Below are 25,566 nucleotides of genomic sequence, written 5' to 3' on the forward strand. Positions count from 1 at the left end.
CTTCCAGGGGTGCCCGAGCCTCCCCTCCTCTCTGGGGGAGAATGACCTCCCACCGCACGCACGGGCCACGTCGTTTATCACCGCTCCTCAGTGGGCACTCCCCACACCCCTACACTCCAGACCCTAGGGTGCAGAGATGAGGAGGAACCAACGCCCCCAATCAGCTGGCGGATTAAAGGGGGAAACGACTTCAGAAATGGAAAACGGCCAACAGGGAGGGCTTTCTGTTTGCAGCCAGGCCCCGGCGGGCAGACCCACATGGGCTGCCCTCCCCTCTGACGCGGGACTGGGGTGAAATGTGTTTCGAGGCCGGCTCCGGGCTCCCCCCCCAGCCCAAGGTGCCCGTGACCCTGCCCTCCGGGGGCTGCAGGCCTCGCTCTGCCCCCAGGCCGGCCCGGCCAAGCACCCGGCCTCGGAACTCTGTCCTGGAGGCCCATGTGCCCATGGGCCCTGAGCGCCCTGGGGACGGAGCCCGCCTGACTCTGCACACGGCGTCTTCTCTGCTGGTTGACAGGCCCCTCCCAGGGCTCCCTGCACTGCGCTGTCTGGGCTGTGGGCACCAGGTCCCACCCAGCATGACGTCTTCCTGCTTCAAGACTGAGATCACAGACAGGAGTGGAAGTGGCCTCCTCGGGCCACAGACTTCCCTGCTGGGAAAACGGCTTGGGCAGGATCGACTCGGCTTCCCCTGAACCAGAGAGCTGACCACTTTCTAGTCTCAGGGCGCCGGGTCTACAACAACCCAAGGACTCCTTGGGAGTGTCTTTCCTCCACGTCCTCGCTTTCGGGGGTCTCCAGACCATTGAGCTACAGGGCCTCACCCCTCTCCAGGTCACAGAGGAGGCGGGGCCGCCCAGGTCAGGACGGCGGGGGGTGGGCACCTGTGGGAGGCAGGCGGGCGCCACGGCAAATGTTCTTGGTCTGTTTAGCGGGCTTATTATTGGATCCCAGGAAATGTCGCGGCCTATGCCAGGCGTCACTCCCCGCGACAGGCCATTTGTTCCTCTCGGACGTAACGAAGCACTGGCGTTTAACTCGGACAGCCCCCACGCCCGTCTGTCTCCTGCAGGTCGAGAGAATCGGAATGACCCCTGCTGTCAGAATGAGATAAATACCCTCCTGCCAGAGAAGGCGCCCCCAGCACAGCAGAGCACTGGGAACAACGCAGAACCTTCCAGAAGCCTCGGGCTGGGACTGCAGTCAGAGTCGAGGGACAGAGCAGAAACCACAGCAGCTGCCCTGGCAGGGGGCACAGGGGGGCACTGGCGGTACCGCGGCGGGGGGGGGGGGGGTGCGTGGCTGGACCAGACACCAACAGAAAAGCAAGCGCAGCAAGGCTCTGACTGACAGGCCGCATGCTGACCCCTCAGCGAGCTCACACCACGGGGCGACGCCAGCTCTCGGGGTCAAGACCTCCTGACCCCCGGGTGCACACCTGCCCCCAGAGCTTGCCCGCTGCCCTTACGGCCCGCAGGGCGGTGGGGCAGGGGGGCAAGGGGTCTGCACCTCAGGTCAGCGGGACTCGGTGACGACAGAGAGGCCGAGGCCAAGGAGACGGGACATGGAAGTGAAGCGTCCTGGCCACCGGCCCGGGTTCAGGGGAAGAGACAGGACCCAAAGGGCAGAGCTGATGAACTCACAGGGATGGCAGAGCAGACTGACCCGACCAGCGCAGGAGGGAGTGAGGCCTGCACGGCTACACGGCAGCAGGCGTGTCCGAGCAGCGGTGCCGCCCCGGGACCTGGGCCGTGTGGACATCCTGACCCAGCCTGTGAAGACGCTGCAGGCGCGGGGGGTGAGGGGCTCCGGGCCCCCAGGATGGAGGGGGGCCCCCACACAGCCTCCCCAACTCCAGGCAGGGCTGAGCCCTCCCACCGCCCCGGGAGCCAGACACTCAGGGCCACGGTGGACTCCAGAAAACGGCGTTTACAACAAACAGCCTACTTAAAATGACAGAACGTAAACCAAACGGTTCATCAAAACCCGGCCGGATTCCACTCTTACCTTCACCTTTTAATCACAAACGGACATTAACGCCGGCGTGAGCAACGCGGTCTCGAAGCTGCACCAGCCCTCCTCCCCAGCTTGTCCACACACCTCGCTTCCGGGCCAGGCCTGTATCCTGGGGACACCAAGCTGGGGAAAGACCTCTAACCCCACGAGGCCTTCAGAGTGCAGGGGGCAAGCACACAGGCCAACCCCAGGGAGGCGGAAAAGGCGCTGACGGCCACGGTCCCAGGCGGAAGACCCACAGTCCCGAGCGGACCTCAGTGAACAACGAAGGCGCACGACAGGGAAGACAGACACTTAATTAGAAACAACCTCGCTCGCCGCCTTGGATCACAGAAAAGCTTTAGGCGAGGGTTTGCATAAATTCTTTGAAAATGCTGTCTGGCCGTCTGATTGTTTAAAAAGCAATTTGAAAAACAACCCCAATCTTTATCAACAGCTCCATTCATATGGAAAACTCCAGAACTGCAGGTCAGACACGACACAAGAACACGGCTTAGACGGCGCCGCAGAGAACCCGGGACGCCCCGCGTGACTGGGGGGCAGGAACCCACCACTCTCTGTTTTCCACGGAAAGGTGCAGAGTAAGAAGTCAGCACCTGCTTTCCTGGTGCAGTTATTTAGCAACGGGCGGGGGGTGGGGGGCCCCCGATGCTGTTTAAGCCACTGGGAGAGTTTAACTAAAAGTCTGTCTGTCCCACAGACAAACAGCCCTGGAGCCAAAGTTCCCCATGGTGGTGGTACTGCCCTTGCAAACCACGAGAGGCTTCAGGGTGTTTGGGGGTCAGAAGGATTAGGGTGAGGGGATCCGCTGGCTTTCGGTGGGGGGTGGTGCCAGCCATCCTCCGCCAGACACAGGAAACAGAAAAATGGAAGAACAGAGCCTCGTATGAAGAAAACCACACAGGGATATGAGGGCTGCTTTGAAACATCCAAAATCCGTCTTGGGTAAATATAAAGCAGGACTCTCCTGTGCACCCTTCCGTGTCCAGAAGAAAGAAAAGGTGAGTGGGGAAAGAACAGGCAGGGTGAGGAGCTCGAGTCCTGGGACACCACGACGAAGAGGCAGTCATGACGGCCGCCACCACCAACAGTCAGACGGACAGACAGGTGGACGGAGGGCTTCTCCTGCGTTTCCACAGTGTGTCCTCTGCGCCGGGGTCTGTTTCACGGGAAGACGCCCACAGGGGAGAACACCCCACCCGGCAGACGCGGGGCTTATGGGCAGGGAAGGTGCCGGGCGGGGCAGAGCCAGAGTCGGGGCTCGTCCGCTGGGCATCGTGGCCGCGCTGGACCAGGCGAGGGGGCCGGGGCCTCTGACTCCACGCGGACAGGAGGGAAGAGCCCTGGTAGCTAGCCTCCTGGCACGGCGACAACTCGGGAGAGGCAGGGCTTCCTGCAGAAGAACAGTAGCCCCCGTCCTCTCCTCCATCAGCAAGAGAGCCGGTCCCTGCACAAGCTCCCCGAGCTGCGACATCCTGAGCGGGGCCCCCGCGGCCTCCCTCTGCCCCCAGGAGACCCGGCATGGGCAAGGCAGGGGACACGGGCTGGGGCCTCACTCACGGGGATGGGGACCAGGGAGCTCTCAGCGGGCGTCCCCACGAGGTAAAAGCAACAGGGTGGCCTGCCAACCAGAAAGGGGAGACGGCTCACAGTTAAACACCACCAGGACGCTCGCGGGTCCCCAGACACCCACACAGGATCCCACCCACACAGGCTGGAGGGCGCCTCCCGCACCACCAGCTTCAGGAGGAGAGCCGGCCCTGCTGGGGACAAGCGAGGGCGGGGAAGGGGCCAACGCGGCCGTTATGACCACGTCCATCACCCACCATGCTCGAGCCCTGCCTGCAATGAGCCTCTTGGGGTAATCGGGAGCTTAACTGGCGATCAGAAACACCCCCTTCTCTATCAGCAAGCTGGAGCCACTCTGTGGTCTAATCTTCCGCACATCCCTCGACCTGGAAGGTTTAAATTTGAAACGCTGACACTCTGGTGATGGAGACTCCGGCACTTAATTACATAGGTTTGGGCTCCAATGTAGGGGAAAAGTCCTGCTTTGGCGAGAGAGGCATCTCAAGACCATAAATTCACGAAAACTCCTTGGCCCGGCACAAATGACAAGCGTGATGATCAGACTGGCTGAGCAGTAGGAATGCTTAATTCTAACATAAGTAACATAAAGGCAGCTCAAGGGTACAGATCACAGGCCGTAAGAGCTTCCGATTCTGCGATGGGGTTGAAGACCCGCAGCCCTCGGCCGTGGGCAGACGAGGACCACGGGTCAAGGACAAAACAAGGATGACGCGCTCCCTCGGGTCAGGCAGGCCAGCACCCTTCGGCCACGGCCGACTGTCCGCCTCCTGGCCCTGACAGGGACCCTGATGACAAGGACCCGCCTCTCACCACCAGCGGGGCTCTGTTCCTGTCCCCTCGCGCCCCTGCACACCCCTGTCATGGGTCTCCAGCCCCGCGGAGCGGCAGCCCGAGCAGAAGGCACGGCTCTGGGGGACAGGACACGGGGAGTGGGGGCGGTGGGCAGGCAGCCGCAGGTCTCCTCCTGGAAAAATGCAGTATCTCACCCCAGGGCCAAGGCCTCTGGGAGCACTTGGGAAAAGGACAAGGTTGGCGTGGGGACTGAGATCAGGCGTGAAGGGAAGCTTCGGTATCCTTGTGACTCTTGCTTTTATAATGTCGTTTTGATAAAAAGAACAATGCTTAATCTCACAGCATTCTTTTGGCTTGATGGGCTCTTTGATTTTTCCCATTACGCTGTGAGTAGAGGTTTGGTAGTGGAACTGCCATTGGTTGAAATACTGATTGATTCTCTTAACTCGTATTGAGTACTTGTTTGTGCAAGAAAACGTGGGGACAGGAAAAAGGTAAAGATGAAACAGAACCACCTGCAGAGCCTGGAGGAAGCGGGGACCAGGCACACGCTCACTCACCGACTCACCGATTCACTCGCTCTCTGTCTATCCATCTCCTTCACTGACCTGATTCATCTCTGGGGGGGCGCACCGCACACGGCCATGTCTGCGAACAAAGAAACTGCCGTGTGCAGAGTGAGCGGAGACCGGGCTCAGACACAGCCGGCAGCCGCGTGGACGTCCACACGGCCAGGCCGGGCCAGAGGTCCTGAGGCTCCAGGGCACCTGGCCCAGAGCTGGCCTTCCTTAGCGGGAAGGGGGGCTGTGGAGACCTCGGTGCCCTGGAGTCAGTGCGCACAGGGCAGGGCAGCAGGGATCTGGTGGAGGACAGTGCTGTGGGCGGAAGAGACGCTCCCAACCAGAGCCTGTGAGCCGCCACCGCCACCTGAGTGTCTAGGCTGCACGACACCCCCACCAGTGAAGGCACTGCCAGGGAACACGTCAGCTCCACGCCGTGAAATGCCAGACACTGCCATCACCTGCAGAGGACAGGGGCAGGCCGGGTCGCGGCACTGCCCGGCTACATTTCTACAGCACGCGTCACCAGCTGCATCCCTCCCCACGGCTGCACCTGCGTGCCTGTCCCCCAACTGCAGTAAGAGCTCCGAGAGCAGGGCCATGCCCACCTCACTCTCCATGTCCCCAGCCCCTCCACTCACACACAGCAGACACCCCCAAACCCCCTACCAAGTGCCTGACGGCCTGCTGCCAGAGACCCACGGTCCAGGAGGGAGGGGGCACTCCACCTACAACTCGGCCCAGAGCATGGCACGTATGCCAGCACGCTCTATGAAGAGCAAGAAAAGAGTTTACCCGAAGTCTCTGGCTAAAGGAAATATCCAATTTATCACTGAACTTAAGCTTCAACACTTTGGCCACATGATGCAAAGGGCCGACTCATTGGAAAAGACCCTGATGCTGGGAAAGACTGAGGGCAGGAGGAGAAGGGGACGACAGAGGACAAGGTGGATGGATGGCATCACTGACCCAATGGACATGAGTTTGAGCAAGCTCCGGAGTTGGTGATGGACAAGGAGGTCTGGCATGCTGCAGACCACGGGGGCACAAAGAGTCGGACACAACTTAAGAGACTGAACAACGAACAATAACTTGCTTCCACGAATGGCAACGCAAACCAGTCAGTGAAGGAGGATTCGTTCACACTGAAGAAGGCGTTCTTCCAAATGAGGTCACGTGCAACCTGCTCCAACAGCCTCCTTCCCACAGAAGCCCAGGGCTCTCTGAACAGGCCAAGCTCCTCTGATCCGGAGGCTCCCTGAAAGACTTCAGCAGGTGCTGACCTCACCTTTGAGAATCACGGGCACACCGTCTCAGGAAAACAGCTCCCCAGGGCCCACCTCTCCCAGGAGAGCAGGCCCTCTTCAGCTCCTGCCCTCTCCCTCGCTCAAGAATCAGAAGCGGGGCATACACGGCCTTCCCGGGGCTCACAAAGATCATGAAACCCACGCCATTCATCTGAGACACACCAGTGCCTGGACACTCACATGCTCACAGGATGAACCCTCCCACACCTCCTCACTGCATTAAAGGGCTCAAGCCCCTCATTACTCTAACGAGGAAAGGGGTGGAGGACTTCGGGTTAAGACCTTTCTGACCGCGCGTCTCCAAACAGAAGCAGATTCTATAGACAGGCTCGTCCTTCAGGAGGCGGACAGCAGTCATTTAAACAGAGAATGAGCTTTCTGGAGTCATGATCATCTGATGAAGACAAACTGATCATAAATCAATCCACTCAATTGATTTACTCCCTTTATGCAATTAAGTCAAAAATAATTCCTCAAAGGATAAACGGGTCTTTAAATCAATCAGCAAAATGCTCGCTCACTCAAATCATCACTAATGCAGCCAGATGGAAAGAAAAAGCTGACCAACAGGAGACCCTCCTTGTTCCCGAGGGTTTGGGTGGACCGCACTCAGAGGGGCTGGAGGAAAGCTTGGGGTGCGGCAATGGGGCAGAAAGTCGCCCCCAGAGGGGCGTGTAGAGGCGCTTCCCCCAGCGTGACGCTGGAATTCTGACTTCTCAGCTCAGAGAAAGACCATCCCAGGGAAAAGCCTAGCACAAAAGGGAAACCCGGTCTAGATCACCACAGTCAAATATAAAATGGTCGTAAGCGAAAAACTGAGAAAGTAAAACGAACTGGATAAACATCTGCAGCACGGCACAGGCCAGGGAGAGACATCAAACAAGCTACAGAGAACTGCCTCCCAGCAAGAAAAATACACACGCAAGCCCGGCGAAAACGAGGGGACACCTGGAAAGGACACTTACGAAAAAGTCAAACACGAGGAAGCGATCAGCAGCACTAGCTATCAATAAACTCAAATAAACATAACCAATTTAATAAACATGAAACGGTAATATTTCACAGTTTAAAGTACCCACCACGGGTACAGGGGAAGAGAAACAGACTCGGGACCCCCGCGGGGCACTCACAGTACAGGTGTTCTGCTCAGGGAAGGACGCACAGGCTCGGGCACAGCGGGTCAGAGGCCACGAGCGCCCACGGAGCTCTGCAGCGCCCAGGCGGGAGGCAGGGCTGAGCGGGGCCCGCAGTCCTGTCCCACCACCCTGGGGTCTGCTGGAGGAGCTGGGCTTCCCCACCCAGGCCCCAACATCCCAACTCCATGAAAACAGGCGGGGCACCCCAGGCCCAGGTCAGGATGAACTCGGTGCTGTTCCACCCGACTACCAAGGCCACAACGAGAGCCCAGACGTGCTCTCCAGGAAGTCACTCCGTGAGCACCTTGGCTGCTGGGGGACAGAGATCCTTCTGTGCCAGCCCATTAGAAGAGCCAGCAGCCCCACCTTACAGGCATGAGTCTGAGCAAACTCCGGGAGATGGCAAAGGACGGGGAAGCCCAGAGCGCTGCAGTCCATGGGGTCGCAACCAGTCGGACACAACTGAGTGACTGAACAAAAACAAAGCTGAATGGCCTCCTTTCCACACTGTTTGGAAACAAACTTCTGTTCAAAATAATCTAATCCATTGTGCAGCTCTCCAATTTGTCCATAAGAGGAAATTTTCCCTCAACAAGAGCCCTGGGGCCTCCTTTAAAATATGGGGCCCTTCCTTCCCTGCTGGTCAGGTGGCCTCCCAGCTCACAGCCCAGCAAATGCTTCAGGTCCCCGCAGTCTGGGAGGGGAGTCAGCCTCTGGGTGTCAAGAAGGTCCTCAGAAGGCCTGGCTGCAGGCAAGTCCCACAAGTGGGCCTCTTCTAATTCGTCCAGGCATCTGTTTTGCAAGCAGCACGCCTGTTCTCCACCCCGCCTGTAGGAGCGTTCAGATGCAGAAGGGTGTTGCAGGCGGTGGCCCCGCCTTCCTGCACGGCCGGCACAGAACAACTGTGGCCACTGATTGGGTGGTGGGGAGCCCCCCACACCACAGAAAGGCATGTCCCACACTCGGGTCACAGCTCCCGAGTCCCAGGCGGACCGTCCACGCCGTGTCCCACACTCAGTCACAGCTCCCGCGTCCCAGGTGACCATCCACGCCGTGTCCCACACGCAGCCTGCAGCTCCCATGTCCCAGATGGACCGTCCACGCCATGTCCCACACTCGGGTCACAGCTCCCGTGTCCCAGGTGGACTGTCCACGCTGTGTCCCACATGCAGCCTGTAGCTCCCACATCCCAGGTGACTGTCCACGCCATGTCCCACAGTCAGGTCACAGCTCCCACGTCCAAGGTGGACCATCCACGCCGTGTCCCACACTCAGTCACAGCTCCCACATCCCAGGTGACTGTCCACGCCGTGTCCCACGGTCAGGTCACAGCTCCCACGTCCCAGGTGGACTGTCCACGCCTGTCCCACACTCAGCCCGCAGCTCCCTCGTCCCAGGTGGACCATCCACGCCGTGTCCCACACTCAGTCACAGCTCCCGCGTCCCAGGTGACCGTCCATGCCCTACAGAAGCACACCAACTCCTGCAGACCCAAGACCCCAGCAGGGGGAGGGCAGGGGCAGCCACAAGCTTCTCCCAAGAGCCCTCGGGTGGACTGAGGGGCTGGACGCCTGGCTCCATGCCTGCTTTGAGCCCATGCCCAGGCTGAGGACGAGGGCACAGGGACGGCCTCGCTGGGCCCCCAGACCAGCCCAAAGGCCTCACGGCCTGTCCAGGGCAGAGCCTGGGCTGGGCGCATGGTCAACCTCGTCAGCAGAGTCACCCAAGCCGCCACGCAGCCATCGCCCTGCGCACCTGGAGGCCAAGAGGAGAAGCCGACACGGACACGGGTCCTCGAGGGACACAGTCCTGCTCCCCAGTCACAGAAGAAAAGCTGATGAGCTCACACCTTTAAATAAAGGGCAAGTTAGCCACAAATTAGCTGTCATCTCAAATGCAACCAGGCCACTGAGTATTCCAGCATTCCAGCTCACCCCAGTTTTTTCTACGCGGAGTTTTCTCTCAGCTTTTTCTGTAGCGATGGTTGCATTATAAATATAAACATGCGTCCTGCTGGAAGCTGGCCTTGGTGGTGAGGGTTTTCCACTCTATCACACGCCCTTTGAAGCCATCTTTCAGGATGCTGGTTAACAGGCCGGGCCTGGAGCTCTGCCGGCTCCATAACCACCTCGCTGCCCTGGGCTGCAACGTCATCTGAAGACTTCTCCACCATCAGGACCGCATCCGTGGACATCTTTCTTGCACAAGGGGTCTGATCCACGTTGAGAATCGTTTGCTTACAACAAGCATCTCAGATGAAACTGGCAGGTGAAGAGTAAGTACATTTTCAGGGCTCCTGGCAAATCTTACTAAAATATTTTGAAGGAGCATTTGGAATTTACACCATAGCCAGGATGCCCAAGATTGTGGCCCCACCATCTTTCATCAGCGGTTCCTTCTTTCCACCTCTGGGAAGGCTCAAACAGCTCAGTAAAATGAGGTTTAATTTGCACTGTTTTGCATTCTGGTGAGGTTTCGCGTTTTCGCGGCCGCTCCTTAAGCCCATTTCGGACTCACTGAGTTATCAGCGCAGCCCTGAGGCGTGGGGCGGAGGTGGGCACTCACCCCCAGGAGCGGGCTCTCCGGGTTGGGATTTCAGACCCCCGGTCTCCTGCTAAGCGCAGCCCTCGGGGCAGAGGCCAGGCCTCCCAGCAGACGGGAAGGGAACCAACTGGCCCAGCTCACCACAGTTGCAGGATCCCAGTTGCCCCGAGGAAACACGTAGAAACTGAGGAACCCAAATCACAATACCCCAGATGAATCTGTCAAAATACACACACACACAGACACACACACACCTCCCCCGACTGCGGGCTGGCGGCCTGTGCCCGCACGTGGGTGCCTCTGTAACCAGGAGGGCACAGCACTGGGGCTGCTCTCCCTCCAGTGTCTGGGCTTCCTGGGGATGCAGTCTGTCCACGGGCTACGGGGGGAGACCCCCGACCAAGGCCTGAGCCCCATGTCCGGGGGAGGCGGGTGAGAGGTCACTGAAGGAGGGGCTGTGTTAACCTTCTCTCCAGCCTCTATCAACCCAGCTGCCTGAAGAAACGATGGAGTCGCTTCTCTGTCATGTTTGTGCTGGGATTACAAAACGCAAAATTAGGGGTGTGGGCCCTGGGACACTGCGAGCCATGCAGAAAAGGGGAGCTACAGGGTCACCGTGACTACAGCCTGTCACAGTCTCTCGGTTGGTCTCGTGAACACAGAACACGCCACCCAGAGCCAGGCTGCTCCCATAAGTGCTGAGGATGGGCCTAAAAACGCCCGAGCCACTTGAAAAGCTCAATGTTCCACGGATATAAAATCACACAGAAACGCATCACAATCTGCAGGCACTGGTGACCTCGTGTGCTGGTCCTGGTGGAATCCAAGTGTGAATCCACGGCCATCACTCAACTTGAAGTGAAGTGATAATCAGTCGTGTCCAACTCTTCACGACCCCATGGACTGCAGCCCACCAGGCTCCTCAGTCCATGGGATTCTCCAGGCAAGAGTACTAGAGTGAGTTGCCATTTTCTTCTCCAGGGGATCTTCCCGACCTAGGGATTGAACCCTGGTCTCCTGCACTGCAGGCTGATTCTTTACCAGCTGAGCATGGGAGCACAACTTCAGAAACACTTAGATGATGCTTGACCTCCATTTCCTACGTTTATCTGAAATTCCTCACTTGTTTTTAAAAAGTTAGACTATTTTTATGTGTTGGTATCTTGAATGTGTTTACTCAAGGGCAGTTAAGAGACTCAACGCAATGCTACAGCTGCCCGGAACAGAGAAGACCCAACACCAACCAACGAACAGTATTTGCAGAGCAAATGAGAAGAGGAGGGTTTGTCAGAGCAAAGCTTCAGCGGCCTGATCGTTCCGTGGTCATTCTCCACGAGCACCACTGAACTCTCCATGCCCGGAGTCCTGGGCAAGGGTTTCTGTTTTGTGCTTTGAGGAAATCTGTTCTCTTAGCTGGAGACTGGCCATTCTCTTCTCTTCAGATGTGTGTGTCTGGTACTGACCACGGGGCCTGCTCGCTGTAGGCTGGCTTGAGGGTCCTTGAGCCCAGTATCAAAAAGATGCCAAGAAAACAGATTTCTAAACAGGGGCTCCCCTGTGCCTCGCACACGAGGCCGGTCAGGGTGTAGTTAACGTGCCACCGCCCACGAGCTCAGGTGAGGACAAGCGTGGTTAAGGGGAGGCATGCAGTTAAGGAGCTCGGACGCCCGGGGAGCTGTATCCCAGCCCCGGGAGAATACAGGCTGCAGCCAGGAGTGAGGGCCTTGCTTCCAGAAACTCCCCCAAGGTCAGTATGTCCTCGGACAAAGCAAAGATGGGACATCACTCTTGAGGAGTGGCCAAGCCCGCTGCCGTCCCCGGAACCCAGAGAGAGAAGTGCCTGGCAGACGGGGGTGGAGAAGTCCTAGCTGCCCATGCAGAGCTGGTCCTCACCCTCGCCAGGGGCCTTGCAGATGGGGGCTGGCTGGGCGTTGGAGGAGGGATTCTGAAATAACATGTCTCAACAGCTCAAAATGTCCATAAGGCACAGCTCTCCAACAAGAATGTCACCCGAGGTGGCGGGGGTCCTCTGCCCGCCCACAGACAGCCCCTGGTCCCGCCCCCATGGAAAGACAGGACCAAGCACCCAGGGATGCGTGGGGTTACAGTGCTAGCTGCAGGGGACCTCGGAACGAGGGGAGTGCTGAGAAGGGACTCGGGGGACAGGGCTGGCACAGCGCTGGGAACAGGACAGCTAGCTGCCAGGTGCCAGCCACAAGGAGAACCAGAAGGACCCGGGCCAGGTGTTGATGCCTCTGGGCTGACACGCCCCCAGGAGGCCAGCCGTGAGCACCTTGGAGAGTAGGCACAAGAAGGGGCCCAGGGCTGGGAACCCCGCCACCACGGTGCCATCACCCGCCTCCAGGGGCAGCTGCTGCGCTGAGGACACTGCCCCCAGCCTGGACAAAGGCAGGAGACGTGCGGGGTACTGGTGCGGGGGTGCAGGCCCGGCAAAGCTCCTGTCCCTTACCCTCTCCAGGGTGCGTCCTCCTGTCGGACAGTCCCTCGGGGGCTGGACCCCTGCAGAGCTCACCCCCAGCCCTGGCGGATCCGTGTCCACGGAGCTGCTCAGCTCCACCTGCTGACCCTTGCTGGTCTGCACTGTCGGGGCCCAGGTGGAGGGGGGCGTTTCCACTGGCCCCCAGCCCCCAGGCCTCAGTGTGCAGACTGGGCGACAGCTCGATGAAGACAGAGGCCCCAGCCTGACTCCAGGCCCCTGTGGACTCTGGAGCAGGGCCTCCACCAGGCACCCGGCCGGATCTCCCCGCCTGCCCGCAGCCTGCCCTGCACTGGGTGCCCACCTCTGTACCTCCCTCCACCGCCTGCCTGACTAGCCCACATCCTTCAGGACCTAATCCAGGCCGCTCCTGCTCCTTGCCAGCGGCGGAGAGGACCTAAATCTGAGGTCCCGGAGAACGGTGACGCCCTCCCACGGGAGCCCTCACGTGTGAGTGAGAGGAGATGCTCCTGCCAGAGCCCAGAGGCCTCCACTCTCCCCGCTGCAGGGGCGCACACGGCCTCGCCGACACAACACTCGCCTGGACGCGAGGGCAGCCCCCACCTGCCGGCCCAGCCTCACCACCTTGGGGCTGGACCAGACATCAGATACAGGAGGGCAACCCCACCAACTGAAGGGCGGCAGGCTGACCCAAGAGAGGGTCTTCTGTCTGGCTACGCCAGGGAAGCGATCTTGCTAACAGCACATTTATTATGACACACGATCCTTGAAAATAATGGTGTGTATCCTGAGGGATACAGAATGTATATAAAGAAAAGTGCCCGGAAACGCACGATACGGCTTCAGCGGACATCGTGGTATAGTTCACTGCGTCACGGTTTGGTCTGTAACACTCCTACATATGCACATTGTTTAATAAACCAGAACTGAGACTGAATGTGAGGTTCGAGGCCCCACTGCTTTTGTGTATGCTTTGGTCATTTTCACATACTGAAAACACACGGAAATCACGCACCTCCGCTGGCTTATGCGTCCTCTACGGCTGGACGCGTGGGTTTGTCTGGCGCCTCTGCAAGGACAAAGGCCTCGACACGGAACCCCCAGCCCGGTCTCCGCGCCTTCCCCCGCCTCCTCCAGACAAGGAGGCGCCCGAGCCTTTCGGGACTCAGAGATTACGGGGTGTCAATCTCATCACACCTCAAAAGCACTGAGCATTATCTTCTTTAATCGTGGCTAATTTGCTAGACAAAGATAGAACTGCATTATTGGTTTGATTTGCATTTTCATTACAGGGATGCTAGACTTTGGTGTTTTTTTTTAGAGTATTATTCATTTGTGGTAGCATTTTGCAACATTCCTCCTCATTTCCAGAAAGAATCTTTAAAACTGTATGTTTGCTATTCACAGACGTAAGAAATGGTTCACAAAGATAAACAGTGTCACAAAACCCCACCAGCAAGGAGAGGCGCGGAGCAGCAGAGCAGAGGTTGCTGCGGGAACATAAACACCGCTTCTGTGGGCACGGAACGCTCCCGGCACCACCGAACAAAGCAAACATTTCTGGTCAACCTGAGGCCACCTTTCCACGGAAGGATAAAAGAGAACTAAAATCAGGATGCTGTTCTGGGGTGGCTAGAGAATAATTTATTTTGTTTGGCCTTTCTTACCCAATTCAACATCAGTGTATTTTTAATCAAATATATCAATATGTACTAATTAACCCTGCGTGGGGTGACTCAAAATTAACCAACCGCTTCAATAATAAATCAAAAAACTATAATTGGTATTTTAATTTTTTATAAGTAACATACCATGTAACACCAGAGTGAATACTCTACCACCACCATATAATTACACCACAACATACTCTGAGGCCCATCCTTCACGCTGTTATTAGACTCATAAAATATGCTTCCAAAATGAGAAAAAATAGCTGTCAAGAACTGCATCTTATTATTCAACTATTAAACTTTCTTAATCATCAATCAGTTTAATTGCTCCTGACACAGGTTATAAATAACATTTTGTGGTTCAACAGAACCCTACACGGGTAACCCCATCGTCCCCGGGGCTGAAGAGGAAAAACCCCTCCCGGGATATTCCAGCAGCGCCTGCTTAGCCTTCACTGTCGTTTCCATTTCAATCGGATGTAGCATTCCGAGGCGTGTTGCGGATTTAGGCTGAAGATGTTAAGAATCACTGTATGTAACTGCCTGGCATTATTCTCAATTAGATCCCTAATGGGCAGACGACCCTTTTCACCTGGTCCAAACCAGCAGCTGAATGCAGACATGACTGCCTGGCTGTGTCCGGCTGCTGTGAGCTCTGGTCCCTCCTCCGACCACCGGCTCGGGGTCCCAAGTTCCGGCCCTGGGTGCCCAGCTTGGCTGCAGCAGACGCAGAGAGGGGACGCAGCTGTGCCTCAGGGGATGGAACACGGAGGGGCGGCGAGAAGGAAAGGCGGGACTCTGGGGTCTTCCCGTCAGCGACGCCACGTGCCAGGCTGCACACGACAGCACATCACCCGTCTGCACGGGGCCCTGCTCTCACGGGGGCAGGGACCCACTGCATGCCCGGGGGCCTGCTGTCTATGGAACGCGCTCACTCGGGCCTGTTCTCCCTGGAAGAACTCTATGACCACGGTAGTCGGCCAGCTATGCAGAGATCTGTGTCAGTGGTGGTCTTCCCTGATAAGGTGAAGGCTGGAAAGCCCCCGAGTGGCACCCCCGACACAGGCACCAAAGGGGCGCCTGAGACACGCCGGCTGAAGGCCGCACGGCCAGCCTGCCCCAGGCCTGAACGGACAGGGAGGCGGGCAGTGAGCGTCCCGCGGGAGAAGGCGGAGCCAGCAAGGCTGCACCGAGGAGGAAGCCCGCTGACCTCACACTAGGACGATGGGCCGGGTTAGCTTCCAGAGGATTCCAAAAATCCTGAGAAGTGGAACAAAAATAATAACCACAGCAGACTTCCTGCAGAAACGAGGCAGGACGAGAGGCAACACAACGATGCTGAAGCGCTGGAAGGAAAACGGGCAACCCGGGTTTCTAGACTCGGTGAAGAATACCTGTCGTGTGGCCAAACGCTTCTTGAGACCAAAACGAGAAAGAGCTACACTACAAAAAACGCTGAAGAAAGCTCTTCGGGCAGAAAGAATACTATCCAAGGGGGAAAGACAGAGATCTACCCAGAGAACGAGGGTGACAGGCCACGGGGCGTGGAGGCGAGCGCGAAAGGTATTTTCAAAAGGTAATTGACCAGAGCACACCCGTCATGAAGATCTTGGCTTCTATTTATAAAACCATTCTCCAATCACAGGGACTGGGCTCCCTGGAGAAGTGGACACACACACACACACACACACACAGGGCTGTGTCAGAGGGACCCAGGCACCAACTAAAACAGCGCCCAATGGCCAGAGCTGGAACATTTAGAACAAAAGATAATCTAGGGCTACTGGACTATAACCCGAAACGTAAAGGAAACATCCCCGAAGCCAGGCAGGCAGGGGACGGACACGCCCGGGCCAGGCCAGCAAGGGGACGGACACGCCCGGGCCTGGCCAGCAGGGGGACGGACACGCCCGGGCCAGGCCAGAAAGGAAGGGGACGGACACGCCCGGGCCAGGCCAGCAAGGAAGGGGACGGACACGCCTGGGCCTGGCCAGCAAGAAGGGGATGGACATGCCCAGGCCAGGTCAGCAAGGGGACGGACATGCCCGGGCCTGGCCAGCAGGGGGATGGACACGCCTGGGCCTGGCCAGCAAGAAGGGGATGGACATGCCCAGGCCTGGCCAGCAGGGGGATGGACACGCCCGGGCCAGGCCAGCAGGGGGACAGACACGCCCGGGCCAGGCCAGTAAGGAAGGGGATGGACACGCCTGGGCCAGGCGGTTGCCATGTGCCCCTGAAGTGATGACAGGAATCATGCTCCCGTGTTCTTCCTCCCAAACCCACAGCCCCAGTCTGATGACAAGAACATCAGGCAAACGCAAATCCAGGGACATGCTACAGAATAACCTGGCGAGTACTCAAGCTGTCGAGGTCACTGAAACCAGGGAGACCTGAGAAAAGGTCATAGCCACAAGGAGCTCAAGGGACACAGTGACTAAAGGCCACGGGTGACCTGGACGGCCCCGGACCAGAAAACGGCCATAGGAAAAGTTAAACTCAGGTCATAACCATCTGTCAGTATTGACTCCCTAGTTGGGACAAATGTCCCAGTGTGACAGAGGGTGGGGCACCTGGGGCGGCAAGGGGGCCCGGCCGGGGAGAGGGCTGCAGAGGCAGGGGTGGCTGCAGACGGACACAGGCGCGCCTGGCCATCTCTGCCGCTGGACGCCACCACCCCGCTCCAGGCATGTGGGAGCGCAGCTCCCTAGCCAGGGACCACACCCTCGCCCCGGCCTGGGAAAACCAGGTCTGCACCACCGGACTGCCAGGCAGTCCCAACAGAGCAATCTAAATCCCGAAACCGGCCCTGAACAGCCGCCTCTCGCCGACTTCGTGCCCTGGACAACGCAGCCCCAGCCTGACCGCCTGTGCACCCACCGGGGCTGGAGGGCCCGGGGGCCTGGCAGACAGGCACTGCCCACCAACAAGGCTCCGCCTTCGAGCCTTCTGCTTGGGGAGCACAAATTCCATCAGCTATAAATCCGATTTATGAATTTTGTATGTATCTGAAGAAAGAAAGAAAAAAAAAAACCGTCAGTTCCCACTGAGCCGCTTGCCCACAGTACCTCTCTGCAGCAACTGGGCAGCTGACAAAAGGCGCTTGGCCCTGACAATGCATTATCACAAAGTCAAGCTTCAGGGGCTCAAAACCAGCACGTGAGGCCGGCGACAGCCCCCGCCCTGCGTGAGACACAACTGCGTCGACCCAGGTGGCCAGCGCTCTTCCAGGACAGCTGCTCCCGCGGTGTATTTTCCATACTCACTGCCCTGGGCAATACTGCACACCCTTGATTATTCTTTGCAAATACATAATACATGAGTCACAAAACCAACTGCAGAGGCCCCAAATTAGACACTGCTGACCAGCCCCAGAAAATGCTATCATTTTAGAATGTTCTTTTCCAGTGGTTTTTGTGTTTTATTGGCGAAATGGTGTACTATTATTGCAATCATAATGATTTAAATATAAATACCATTAGAGTTGTAATAACAGCGCACATATACTTGGTGATTTTATTTCAAAGACTTCACGCCACTATACGTACCCTCCATCATTAGCCTCCCAGCGAGACGGGAGGCTGCAAGTACAGCCTCTGTTCTGCGGAGGGCACGCTGAAGGCAGAGAAGCACAGGGCAGGCAGGCCCAAGGCTGTGGACAGACAGTTGGACACTGCAGGCTGCTTTTACTCACGGACACCCACAAACGCACGTGTCCGCCTGCAGGGATGCAGCCTCACACACTTCTCACAGCAAAAGCGTACCCTGCACATTTACAAGGAGCGAAGCTGGCGGAAAGCTCTCCTGAGAGCAGCGGCCCTGAACAGCCACATGCAACCCAGGGACCAAAGACAGGACTCGGGGCGAAGGGCGGAGGGGGGCCCAGCACTGCCCCGCCTCTCCACACACACGAGCGGGCGTGCACGCGGGCGTGTGCCCCTGTGTGCATGCGTGTGTGTACACAGTGCGTGCATGGATGCGTGCATGGGTGTGTGCGCATGGGTATGTGGCTGTGTGTGTGTGGCTGTGTGTGTACACAGGTGTGTGTACAGTGAGTGTGTGCACAGGTGTGTGTGTGTGTGTATATGTACATATATATATACATATATATATATCAGTTCAGTTCAGTTGCTCAGTCATGTCCAACTCTTTGCGACCCCACGGACTGCAGCACACCAGGCCTCCCTGTCCATCACCAACTCCCAGAGTTTACTCAAACTCATGTCCATTGAATCAGTGATGCCATCCAACCATCTCGTCATCTGTTGTCCCCTTCCCCTCCTGCCCTCAATCTTTCCCAGCATCAGGGTCTTTTCCAATGAGTCAGTTCTTCACATCAGGTGGCCAAAGGACTGGAGTTTCAACTTCAACATCAGTCCTTCCAATGAATATTCAGGACTGATTTTCTTTAGGATGGACTGATTGGATCTCCTTGTAGTTCAAGGGACTCTCAAGAGTCTTCTCCAACACCACAGTTTAAAAGCATCAATTCTTTAGTACTCAGCTTTCTTTATAGTCCAACTCTCACATCCATACATGACCACTGGCAAAACCATACCTTTCACTAGACGGACCTTTGTTGGCAAAGTAATGTCTCTGCTTTTTAATATGTTGTCTAGGTTGGTCATAGCTTTTCTTCCAAGGAGCAAACATCTTTTAATTTCATGACTGCAATCACCATCTGTGCTGCAGTGATTCTGGAGCCCAGCACGCGGGGCTGCCTGCATCAGTCGGCGTGGCTGTCACCGCCTCCTGGACGCTCCACCTGGTGTCTGTGGCCTTCGTGTGGCAGTGTCCAGAGACACCTCTGCCTCCAGGGGGAGAGGCACAGCTTCCCCAGGTCTCCCAGGGCCTCGCAGCAGCAGGATGGGTCCAAGTCAACAACCACTCTTGTTCCTTCTTGAGAAGCTGCCGTTTCTGCCCCTCAGGGACAAAGCCCACAGACAGGAGGCACCTCTGTGCCCGCACCACACTGGGCAGAAACCACAGCCACACAACAGACTCAGACTCGCAGCCATCGGCTGACAGGCCGGGAGCTATCGGCTGACACACCAGGAGTCATCGGCTAACATGCCCAGTGGTTAGGAGCTCACAGCAAGCGGGAAATGAGCAAAGGCAGGCCGTGGCTGTGACCGCGGCCGCGTCCTGGCCCAGGACACGCAGCACAGGGGGCACCAGGGAGGGCAGAAGCAAGAATGGGGAAGCACGGAGTCATGACCGCGTGCAGAACAGACACTCTGGCCAGTTCCTAAGAGTCCATCAGATCCAACTGCCCCGTGCATCCAAGTCGAACTCACCATTAGAGGGGGAAAGTATGGACGTCATCTTAGTAGCCAAGTTAGGAGCTAAAACACACGTGAAAACCTTTTCTGCTGAAAGAGCTCTGACTTCCTGTTTGCTCCCTCCCCTAAAACGCTCTGAGGGTACGCGGTGTGCTGTTTTATTTGCTTGGCTGTGCTGATCTTTCCCGTCCGTCTCTGATGCCCCGGCCCTCCGACCCTGCAGCCCCCAAAGGCGTGTTTCCTAGACAACACGGAGGCTCTGAACAGTGCATTTTTGCAAAGGTACAAAGAGCAGCCTTCTTCATTCACGGCTGGCACTGAAAGGCAAGTTTATCAGGTGGGAGCAGGACTCTAAAAGCCCTGGTAATTTTTCCATATCCCTGCTGAGAGAAAAAGCTCAGTAACTGGTCCCCTAAATTAGCAACAGAATGGAAGGTAGGAGCCCAGTCACCAGGAGAGCCACGTGCCGCGACGGGGAGACAGGGGTCCGGCTGGGGTCAGGACCTCCAGCCCCCTCGCTGGTCCAGAGTCCGCAGTCCATCGTACACACCTGAGACCGAGGATCCACACCGCTCCAATGGAGAGCGAGAGACAGAGGCTCGGGAGGGGGAGGGGAGGGCGGGGGAGGGCACGTCCGACGGAAGCGACGCAGGAAGAGGCCCCGGCCCTGCAACGGAACAGTCTGACGGGCAAACGGTGACCAGCGCGTGTGCCTCCCACAGGCCGGGACGTGCGCCAAGACTCAGATGCCCACCTCCAGGATGGCTGTGACCTGCAGGAGGCACCTGTGAGCCTGTCTCTGCCCTTAACCCTTTCTCAGACCCACCGGGGCCCCGTCCTGCCAACCTAAGAGCATAAGGGGCAAAGGCCCTGCAGGAACCCCCAGGTCCGAGCTCAGAAGGCACCTCCCGACCCGGCCGGCGGCCGAGCTGATGGGTCTGAGGGAGGTCCCGGGCTCATTCTTGGAGACGCGGTCTCGTTGACAGTGTCACGTAGGGTGCTGACTGCGTGCATGTAGCACCTTCGTCCCACAGTCAGACTGCCTGCGAAATCGCTAAGGCACCGCAGGGGCCAGCGCCTGTCACCCCAAGGGCCTGTCTGTGCGCCTCTTGGGGGTTCTTCTGGACAACGCAACGAAGGGGCACCTGTGCTCCGGCATTCAACACTCCCCCTGCTCCCACCCGCCGTGCTGCTCGCAAGCCCCAAGGCCATCCTGACAGTCCAATCCTGCAGTCGTCCAAGGCCCATGGGCCTGAGCAGCAGACAAGGATGATCCCAGGCACCTGCGTGTCAGGGACACGGCACCCCCTGCTCCTCGCAGCCCCCTGGCCACCCTCGGCCTTGAGGGAGAAGCATTGTGTGTCCTGGCTGCTCTCCCTCCAGACAGAACACGCTCTGCCAGCGAGGGCAGGAGCGTCACTGGTGCCAGGGGCACCCAGAACACAGCAGTCCAGGCGGGCCCCCATCACACAGGCTGGACCAGGGGGACAGCCTCGGCAATGCGCAAGCTGATGCTGACCCGCCTGGCAGGGAAAATGAGCCTCAGTGGGGCCGGCTGGTGGATTCAACAAAAGCGCCCCAGTGCCTCATTTTCAGAAGCTGTGTTCACGTCTCTGAGGGGCAAGATAAGAAAGGAGGGTTCATACTAACACAGAGCCGCTAACGAGACAGCTCTTCAATCCTGAGTCAGAATCACACAGAACGGCAGTGCTGCCTCTACCGCTGATAAAAACCGTTCTACAGCACTTTAGGCCACACGTCTACTGTAGAGTAGAGAAGCAACTTCTAATGGAAAATGTGCACAACAGCAGTCAGAAAAATGAGGCTCACTGCAACCCAGTTCCAGCTGTAGGCATGCAGACCAGCCGCCCCTCCTCCGGGCCCCTGTTCTCCAGAGAAGGACGGAGCCCTGAGCCCCCGAGAAGGCATTGTCTCCGAACACGAGGGGGCAGGAGGCAACACTTCACGGTGAAGACTCTGCGTGGACGGACGTGAGTTGCTCACTCATGTCCAACTCTTTGCAACCCCATGGACTATACAGTCCATGAATTCCCCAGGCCAGAATACTGGAGTGGGTGGCCTATTCCTTCGCCAGGGGATCTTCCCAACCCAGGGATTGAACCGGGGTCTCCGATATTGCAGAAGATTCTTTACCAGCTGGGCCACAGGGGAAGCCCAAAAACACTGGAGTGGGTAGCCTATTCCTTCTCCAGCGGATCTTCCTGACCCAGAAATCGAACCGGGGTCTCCTGCATTGCAGGTGGATTCTTTACCAGGTGAGCCACCAGGGAAGTCCATGGATGGGGAGGAGCCCCAGGACCCCTACCCTACACGGCCCACAGAGGAAGGGACAGAAGCATGAGGGCGCAGCCCAGACAGCTCGCAGTTACTGACACCAGCCTCCAGCTGCCCCTTTCCTAGAAAAGAGGAAAGCCGTCCACGCACAGGAGGCTGCCAGGGTCAGTCCTTGCTCTGACAGTCAGCAGTGTGAAGACACTGATCAACTTATAACCTGTGTGTTTCAGTCTGCTGATGTGCAAAATGGGATGATAGGAGCATCAACTTCAGAAAGGAAAGTTCTCTGAAAGCTCCTGGAACAAAGGAGGCTGGCTGCAGCCACAGCCATCTCCACCATCACCATCACCAACAACACTAACTCTGTCATCACCACCACCATCATCACCATCACTCATGTACCCCACCACCACCACTTATCATCAGCACCATGATCACCACCATCATCACACCAGCATCACCTTGGTCTCTCAGTAGTAACTGCTGACTGAAAGAATACAATAAATCATTTATTCCTTCTGAAATTTGCACTAAGGGCAAATACCATGTCTTATACATTTTGGTATATCAAAAATCTACACTATGACTGATTTTATAGAAGTCTGTGGAGCTGAAAGAAACTGCAAAGTGACCACAAGATGGGGATTCCATTTCTACTTTTAAGAAGCAAAGTCATGACCAACCCACAGATTCTGAAGAGGCTCAGTTGCTGAAAGCATAAAGTTGCAAAGTTAGAAGAGGCAGCTTCTCATTTCAATTTTTTCTTTAATCTCTCTCAAACACAAAATGGCAGAAATTGAAATAACCTACTCTCTACAAACTTACATCTCTACCTTAAAAGAAAAATCAACCTACACTTTCAGCTTTTGTGAATATGAAAATAAATTTTTGCATCCAACTTTCTCTGAGGATACTTTATCTTCTAAGAAGAAGAGAAGTAATAATGAAAAGAGAAAGGTTTTCCATTTTACAAAATTTGAGACCAACTTCAGTCAAGTCATTACAGACAAAAAACAAGTTAAAAGGCTTTTCTTTTATTAAAGCACGATGTATACAGACTTTAATGCCAGCAAAAGGCATTTTTCTTTGGCCACGAGGCATGTGGGATCTTAGTTCCCCCACCAGGGTTCAAACCTGTGCCCCCTGCAGTGGAAGCTTGGAGTCTTAACCACTGGACCAGCAGGAAGTCCCAGTAAAAGGAATTTAAAGTTTAAAGGATTTTAATTGGCTCCAATCTCACATCATATATTAATATAATCCCACTGTGTTAAAAAATACTAATAAGCACGTGAAAAGACACGTAAGATTATCAGTCACCAGGGAAACACAACTCAAAACCACGAGACACCGTGCCGCACCCACTGGGGTGGCTGAAATAAAACAGACAGACACTGGCAGTGTGGGCAGACGTGGAGCACTCAGAGCCCTTCAGACGGTGGGAACGTGAGACGCTGGGGCCCCTTTGGAAAAGAGTCTGGCACTTCCCCTACATGCTGAACACGGAGTTACCGTTTGACCCAGCAATTCTAACCTTGAGTATATAGTCAAGAGGACCGAAACATGTCCACACAAAAAGACTTGTATACAAATGATTACAGCAGCTTCTACATAACAGCCAAAAAGGGAGGGAAAACCCACATGTCTGTCAACTGATGAACGCACAGACAAGACGTGGTCTATGCACGCGGTGAAACATTATCAAGCCTCAAAAGGGAACATGGCACCGACAGACACGACAGCTCCAGGGACCCTGAAAAACACGATGCCAAGTGCAAGAAGCCAGGCACCCGATGCACGCATCTGTCTCCACGGGAGGCCCCACACAGACGACCCTGAAGACAGAAGCAGCACACTGGCTGCCCAGGGCTGGAGGAGCCGGTGATGTGGCGTGAAAGGCACTGGATTAGACCTGGGAAAGAGAGGCAGGCACCTGCAGGGAGGCGGGGCACAGCGAGGTGGGCAGGCGGGCGCAGGACGACCACTCGGCAGGTCAGACAGAAAACACGGGCAGCGGGGAGGGGGCGGGTTCCTTGCCCCTTCCCATCTCGGACGGCCCCTGCTCTGGTCCTGCCGGCCAGCAGCGTCCATCACTCTGGACCTACACTGGGGTGTTGGAGAAGACTCTCGAGAGGCCCTTGGACTGCAAGGAGATCCAACCAGTCCATCCTAAAGATCAGTCCTGGGTGTTCATTGGAAGGACTGATGCTAAAGCTGAAACTCCAATCCTTTGGCCACCTGATGTGAACAGCTGACTCATTGGAAAAGACCCTGATGCTGGGAAAGATTGAGGGCAGGAGGAGAAGGGGATGACAGAGGACGAGATGGTTGGATGGCATCACCGACTCGATGGACATGAGTTTGGGTGAACACCGGGAGTTGGTGATGAACAGGCAGGCCTGGCCGTGCTGCGATTCATGGGGTCGCAAAGAGTCGGACACGACTGAGGGACAGAACTGAACTGAAGTCTTTGACGGTTGAGCGTTTCAAGCCACAGCTGCAGACCACGGCACCTCCTGAGTCAGTTTCTGCTTAAGCAGATGGAGGGGGGACACAGCCGCTTTCTGTCCCTGGTGAAGAAGACCTCTGGGGTGGGCCCTGCCAGGTGGGTGCGAGGCCCGTGAACTGCACGTGATGGATGTGGCAGGGAGGCTGGGGGCGGCGCGAGCCAAGCGGGGAGCGGCAGATCCCTTCCGAGCGCCCCTCCCCATCACGACGTGAACAACCATCGGCTCTCTGGCACAGGTCCTCCGGCTCCTGCTCAAAGCTGTCCCGGCTGCCCCCGCCACTCGAGCTCACGTCCACCCGGTCCCAGGAGCACGACGCTCTTCCATCCACCGGGCCGGGTGGACGGACACCGCTCCCCCTTCAGCAGCCAGCCCACACCAACCTTCCCGACAACACGTGGCCCTGAACCGAGGGGACCGATGACCAAGACTTCATTTCTTCCCTGTAACTCGCTGCCCCTTAAGGCAGTTTCACAAGTAATCACACTTATTTTCCTTTCTATTCAGGACACAGATCTGTTTAGGACAGCAAGGTGACAGAAAGTGTGATTTCCCGGCAAGAACACCTTAGGGAGGTGGCAGGCTCAGCGTTGGGAGCCAGACGCGCTGCCCCAGAATAAAGCTCTGCAGATAGGGAGCTAAGCACACGGCCGCCCCCCTGATGGACGCATGTTGTATACATTAGAACTGCAAGGCCTTCACGGTCACTTCCTGGATTCACAGAGGCTCTTAAATATTAATGTAGTCTGGAGCCTTCTTGAATATTATTCAATTCTTGCTACTGAAGCAAAAAACTCAGACATCTGACGCTAATGGCTAAGCTAAGTTGCTGGAAGACAGCAGCCACAGCAGACACTGCCCAAACCCTTGGAGGAGCCCGGACACTCGCCCAAAGACACACACAGCGGTGGTGACATGGGGGCCTTCACAGGTCAGGGGATGTCTTTACAAAGAAGGGATTCTGGTTTTATTGTTTAGTTGCTGAGTCTCATCCGACTCTTACGCGACCCCCGTGGACTGTAGCCCGCCAGGTTCCTCTGTCCATCAGATTTCCCAGGCAGGCACACTGGAGTGGGTTGCCATTTCCTCCTCCAGGGGACCTCCTCGACCCAGGGATTAAACCCCACCCACGTCTCCTGCATTGGCAGGTGGATTCTCTACCAGTGAGCCACCTGGGAAGCCCATAGAGAAAGGGGAAGACACCTAACACAAAGTTAAAAGGAAAAGAAACACACACACAACAGAAGAGATGGCCCCTTCACTGATATTCACCGTGAACCGCGCAGGGCGGCCTGCGTTCCAATCACCTCTTGCAGACGCGCCTGCCTTCAGCATTTATCCGTTCATACCCAAATCGGGTCCACAAACATCCTCCCTTTCTGGCGAGTGGGGGATGCGCCACATTCTTGTCGCAAAGT

The 25,566-nt window shown here is 56.7% G+C and overlaps 1 protein-coding gene across 1 annotated transcript in view; it reads right to left on the reverse strand.

Moving 5' to 3' along the window:
* TBC1D22A (TBC1 domain family member 22A) overlaps positions 1–25,566 on the reverse strand; it is a 262,971-nt gene that overhangs the window by 105,054 nt on the left and 132,351 nt on the right. The window lies entirely within an intron of this gene.

The sequence above is a fragment of the Bos indicus x Bos taurus genome, chromosome 5 (assembly GCF_003369695.1).
Source record: "Bos indicus x Bos taurus breed Angus x Brahman F1 hybrid chromosome 5, Bos_hybrid_MaternalHap_v2.0, whole genome shotgun sequence".
Taxonomy (NCBI): domain Eukaryota; kingdom Metazoa; phylum Chordata; class Mammalia; order Artiodactyla; family Bovidae; genus Bos; species Bos indicus x Bos taurus.